Here is a 6,776-nt window from a genome sequence, read left to right on the forward strand (position 1 = left end):
CCCCTACCGTACGGCATACTATAGCACGCCGTTTTTCATCATTTTTGAGGATTTGAAAAAAAAAAAAAAAAAAAAAAACATGGGTTATAGTCCATCGTTTTTTGAAATTTTGAAAAAAAAGTGTTAACCTCGTTTTTCATCATTTTCGACCATGGGCTATAGCCCCTACCGTACGGCATACTATAGCACGCCGTTTTTCATCATTTTTGAGGATCTGAAAAAAAAAAAAAAAAAAAACATGGGTTATAGCCCATAGTTTTTTTAAATTTTGAAAAAAAATGTTAACCTCGTTTTTCATCATTTTCGACCATGGGCTATAGCCCCTACCGTACGGCATACTATAGCACGCCGTTTTTTATCATTTTTGAGAATTTGAAAAAAAAAAAAAAAAAAAAAAACATGGGTTATAGTCCATCGTTTTTTGAAATTTTGAAAAAAAAATGTTAACCTCGTTTTTCATCATTTTCGACCATGGGCTATAGCCCCTACCATACGGCATACTATAGCACGCCGTTTTTCATTATTTTTGAGGATTTGAAAAAAAATTAAAAAAAAAAAAACATGGGTTATAGTCCATCGTTTTTTGAAATTTTGAAAAAAAAATGTTAACCTCGTTTTTCATCATTTTCGACCATGGGCTATAGCCCCTACCGTACGGCATACTATAGCACGCTGTTTTTCATCATTTTTGAGGATTTGAAAAAAAAAAAAAAAAAAAAAAAACATGGGTTATAGTCCATCGTTTTTTGAAAAATTAAAAAAAAAAATTAACCTCGTTTTTCATCATTTTCGACCATGGGCTATAGCCCCTACCGTACGGCATACTATAGCACGCCGTTTTTCATCATTTTTGAGGATTTGAAAAAAATGAAAACAAAAAAAAACATGGGTTATAGTCCTTCGTTTTTTTAATTTTGAAAGAAAATGTTAACCTCATTTTTCATCATTTTCGACCATGGGCTATAGCCCCTACCGTACGGCATATTATAGCACGCCTTTTTCATCATTTTTGAGGATTTGAAAAAAAAAAAAAAAAAAAAAAACGTGGGTTATAACCCATCGTTTTTTGAAATTTTGAAAAAAAATGTTAACCTCGCTTTTCATGGACCATGGGCTATAGCCCCTACCGTACGGCATACTATAGCACGCTGTTTTTCATCATTTTTGAGGATTTGAAAAAAAAAAAAAAAAAAAAAAACATGGGTTATAGTCCATCGTTTTTTGAAATTTTGAAAAAAAATGTTAACCTCGTTTTTCATCATTTTCGACCATGGGCTAAAGCCCCTACCGTACGGCATACTATAGCACGCCGTTTTTCATTATTTTTGAGGATTTGAAAAAAATGAAAACAAAAAAAAAACATGGGTTATAGTCCATCGTTTTTTGAAATTTTGAAAAAAAATGTTAACCTCGTTTTTCATCATTTTCGACCATGGGCTAAAGCCCCTACCGTACGGCATACTATAGCACGCCGTTTTTCATTATTTTTGAGGATTTGAAAAAAATGAAAAAAAAAAAAACATGGGTTATAGTCCATCGTTTTTTTAATTTTGAAAAAAAATGTTAACCTCATTTTTCATCATTTTCGACCATGGGCTATAGCCCCTACCGTACGGCATACTATAGCACGCCTTTTTCATCATTTTTGAGGATTTGAAAAAAAAAAAAAAAAAAAAAAACTTGGGTTATAACCCATCGTTTTTTGAAAATTTGAAAAAAAATGTTAACCTCGCTTTTCATGGACCATGGGCTATAGCCCCTACCGTACGGCATACTATAGCACGCCGTTTTTTATCATTTTTGAGAATTTGAAAAAAAAAAAACAAAAAAAAAACATGGGTTATAGTCCATCGTTTTTTGAAATTTTGAAAAAAAAATGTTAACCTCGTTTTTCATCATTTTCGACCATGGGCTATAGCCCCTACCATACGGCATACTATAGCACGCCGTTTTTCATTATTTTTGAGGATTTGAAAAAAAATTAAAAAAAAAAAAACATGGGTTATAGTCCATCGTTTTTTGAAATTTTGAAAAAAAAATGTTAACCTCGTTTTTCATCATTTTCGACCATGGGCTATAGCCCCTACCGTACGGCATACTATAGCACGCTGTTTTTCATCATTTTTGAGGATTTGAAAAAAAAAAAAAAACATGGGTTATAGTCCATCGTTTTTTGAAAAATTAAAAAAAAAAAATAACCTCGTTTTTCATCATTTTCGACCATGGGCTATAGCCCCTACCGTACGGCATACTATAGCACGCCGTTTTTCATCATTTTTGAGGATTTGAAAAAAATGAAAACAAAAAAAAACATGGGTTATAGTCCTTCGTTTTTTTAATTTTGAAAAAAAATGTTAACCTCATTTTTCATCATTTTCGACCATGGGCTATAGCCCCTACCGTACGGCATATTATAGCACGCCTTTTTCATCATTTTTGAGGATTTGAAAAAAAAAAAAAAAAAAAAAAACGTGGGTTATAACCCATCGTTTTTTGAAATTTTGAAAAAAAATGTTAACCTCGCTTTTCATGGACCATGGGCTATAGCCCCTACCGTACGGCATACTATAGCACGCTGTTTTTCATCATTTTTGAGGATTTGAAAAAAAAAAAAAAAAAAAAAAAACATGGGTTATAGTCCATCGTTTTTTGAAATTTTGAAAAAAAATGTTAACCTCGTTTTTCATCATTTTCGACCATGGGCTAAAGCCCCTACCGTACGGCATACTATAGCACGCCGTTTTTCATTATTTTTGAGGATTTGAAAAAAATGAAAAAAAAAAAAAACATGGGTTATAGTCCATAGTTTTTTGAAAATTTGAAAAAAAATGTTAACCTCGTTTTTCATCATTTTCGACAATGGGCTATAACCCCTACCGTACGGCATACTATAGCACGCCGTTTTTCATCATTTTTGAGGATTTGAAAAAAAAAGAAAAAAAAAAAAACTTGGGTTATAGCCCATCGTTTTTTTAAATTTTGAAAAAAAATGTTAACCTCGTTTTTCATCATTTTCGACCATGGGCTATAGCCCCTACCGTACGGCATACTATAGCACGCCGTTTTTCATCATTTTTGAGGATTTGAAAAAAAAAAAAAAAAAAAAAACATGGGTTATAGTCCATCGTTTTTTGAAAAATTGAAAAAAAAAATTAACCTCGTTTTTCATCATTTTCGACCATGGGCTATAGCCCCTACCGTACGGCATACTATAGCACGCCGTTTTTCATCATTTTTGAGGATTTGAAAAAAATGAAAACAAAAAAAAACATGGGTTATAGTCCATCGTTTTTTTAATTTTGAAAAAAAATGTTAACCTCATTTTTCATCATTTTCGACCATGGGCTATAGCCCCTACCGTACGGCATACTATAGCACGCCTTTTTCATCATTTTTGAGGATTTGAAAAAAAAAAAAAAAAAAAAAAACTTGGGTTATAACCCATCGTTTTTTGAAATTTTGAAAAAAAATGTTAACCTCGCTTTTCATGGACCATGGGCTATAGCCCCTACCGTACGGCATACTATAGCACGCTGTTTTTCATCATTTTTGAGGATTTGAAAAAAATGAAAAAAAAAAAAAAACATGGGTTATAGTCCATCGTTTTTTGAAATTTTGAAAAAAAATGTTAACCTCGTTTTTCATCATTTTCGACCATGGGCTAAAGCCCCTACCGTACGGCATACTATAGCACGCCGTTTTTCATTATTTTTGAGGATTTGAAAAAAATGAAAAAAAAAAAAACATGGGTTATAGTCCATCGTTTTTTGAAAATTTGAAAAAAAATGTTAACCTCGTTTTTCATCATTTTCGACAATGGGCTATAACCCCTACCGTACGGCATACTATAGCACGCAGTTTTTCATCATTTTTGAGGATTTGAAAAAAAAAGAAAAAAAAAAAAACTTGGGTTATAGCCCATCGTTTTTTTAAATTTTGAAAAAAAATGTTAACCTCGTTTTTCATCATTTTCGACCATGGGCTATAGCCCCTACCGTACGGCATACTATAGCACGCCGTTTTTCATCATTTTTGAGGATTTGAAAAAAAAAAAAAAAAAAAAAAACATGGGTTATAGTCCATCGTTTTTTGAAAAATTGAAAAAAAAAATTAACCTCGTTTTTCATCATTTTCGACCATGGGCTATAGCCCCTACCGTACGGCATACTATAGCACGCCGTTTTTCATCATTTTTGAGGATTTGAAAAAAATGAAAACAAAAAAAAACATGGGTTATAGTCCATCGTTTTTTTAATTTTGAAAAAAAATGTTAACCTCATTTTTCATCATTTTCGACCATGGGCTATAGCCCCTACCGTACGGCATACTATAGCACGCCTTTTTCATCATTTTTGAGGATTTGAAAAAAAAAAAAAAAAAAAAAAACTTGGGTTATAACCCATCGTTTTTTGAAATTTTGAAAAAAAATGTTAACCTCGCTTTTCATGGACCATGGGCTATAGCCCCTACCGTACGGCATACTATAGCACGCTGTTTTTCATCATTTTTGAGGATTTGAAAAAAATGAAAAAAAAAAAAAAACATGGGTTATAGTCCATCGTTTTTTGAAATTTTGAAAAAAAATGTTAACCTCGTTTTTCATCATTTTCGACCATGGGCTAAAGCCCCTACCGTACGGCATACTATAGCACGCCGTTTTTCATTATTTTTGAGGATTTGAAAAAAATGAAAAAAAAAAAAACATGGGTTATAGTCCATCGTTTTTTGAAAATTTGAAAAAAAATGTTAACCTCGTTTTTCATCATTTTCGACAATGGGCTATAACCCCTACCGTACGGCATACTATAGCACGCCGTTTTTCATCATTTTTGAGGATTTGAAAAAAATGAAAAAAAAAAAAAACATGGGTTATAGTCCATCGTTTTTTGAAAATTTGAAAAAAAATGTTAACCTCGTTTTTCATCATTTTCGACAATGGGCTATAACCCCTACCGTACGGCATACTATAGCACGCCGTTTTTCATCATTTTTGAGGATTTGAAAAAAAAAAAAAAAAAAACATGGGTTATAATCAATCGTTTTTTTTTATTTTGAAAAGAAATGTTAACCTCATTTTTCATCATTTTCGACCATGGGCTTTAGCCCCTACCGTACGGCATACTATAGCACGCCGTTTTTCATCATTTTTGAGGATTTGAAAAAAAAAGAAAAAAAAAAAAACTTGGGTTATAGCCCATCGTTTTTTTAAATTTTGAAAAAAAATGTTAACCTCGTTTTTCATCATTTTCGACCATGGGCTATAGCCCCTACCGTACGGCATACTATAGCACGCCGTTTTTCATCATTTTTGAGGATTTGAAAAAAAAAAAAAAAAAAAAAAAACATGGGTTATAGTCCATCGTTTTTTGAAAAATTGAAAAAAAAAAATTAACCTCGTTTTTCATCATTTTCGACCATGGGCTATAGCCCCTACCGTACGGCATACTATAGCACGCCGTTTTTCATCATTTTTGAGGATTTGAAAAAAATGAAAACAAAAAAAAACATGGGTTATAGTCCATCGTTTTTTTAATTTTGAAAAAAAATGTTAACCTCATTTTTCATCATTTTCGACCATGGGCTATAGCCCCTACCGTACGGCATACTATAGCACGCCTTTTTCATCATTTTTGAGGATTTGAAAAAAAAAAAAAAAAAAAAAAACTTGGGTTATAACCCATCGTTTTTTGAAATTTTGAAAAAAAATGTTAACCTCGCTTTTCATGGACCATGGGCTATAGCCCCTACCGTACGGCATACTATAGCACGCTGTTTTTCATCATTTTTGAGGATTTGAAAAAAATGAAAAAAAAAAAAAAACATGGGTTATAGTCCATAGTTTTTTGAAATTTTGAAAAAAAATGTTAACCTCGTTTTTCATCATTTTCGACCATGGGCTAAAGCCCCTACCGTACGGCATACTATAGCACGCCGTTTTTCATTATTTTTGAGGATTTGAAAAAAATGAAAAAAAAAAAAAACATGGGTTATAGTCCATCGTTTTTTGAAAATTTGAAAAAAAATGTTAACCTCGTTTTTCATCATTTTCGACAATGGGCTATAACCCCTACCGTACGGCATACTATAGCACGCCGTTTTTCATCATTTTTGAGGATTTGAAAAAAAAAAAAAAAAAAACATGGGTTATAATCAATCGTTTTTCTTTATTTTGAAAAGAAATGTTAACCTCATTTTTCATCATTTTCGACCATGGGCTTTAGCCCCTACCGTACGGCATACTATAGCACGCCGTTTTTCATCATTTTTGAGGATTTGAAAAAAAAAAAAAAAAAAAAAAAACTTGGGTTATAGCCCATCGTTTTTTTAAATTTTGAAAAAAAATGTTAACCTCGTTTTTCATCATTTTCGACCATGGGCTATAGCCCCTACCGTACGGCATACTATAGCACGCCGTTTTTCATCATTTTTGAGGATTTGAAAAAAAAAAAAAAAAAAAAAAAACATGGGTTATAGTCCATCGTTTTTTGAAATTTTGAAAAAAAATGTTAACCTCGTTTTTCATCATTTTCGACCATGGGCTATAGCCCCTACCGTACGGCATACTATAGCACGCCGTTTTTCATCATTTTTGAGGATTTGAAAAAAATGAAAAAAAAAAAACATGGGTTATAGTCCATCGTTTTTTGAAATTTTGAAAAAAAATGTTAACCTCGTTTTTCATCATTTTCGACCATGGGCTATAGCCCCTACCGTACGGCATACTATAGCACGCCGTTTTTCATTATTTTTGAGGATTTGAAAAAAAAAAAGAAAAA

Source organism: Protomyctophum parallelum (assembly GCF_964188405.1).
Source record: "Protomyctophum parallelum genome assembly, chromosome: 8".
In the NCBI taxonomy this organism is placed as follows: domain Eukaryota; kingdom Metazoa; phylum Chordata; class Actinopteri; order Myctophiformes; family Myctophidae; genus Protomyctophum; species Protomyctophum parallelum.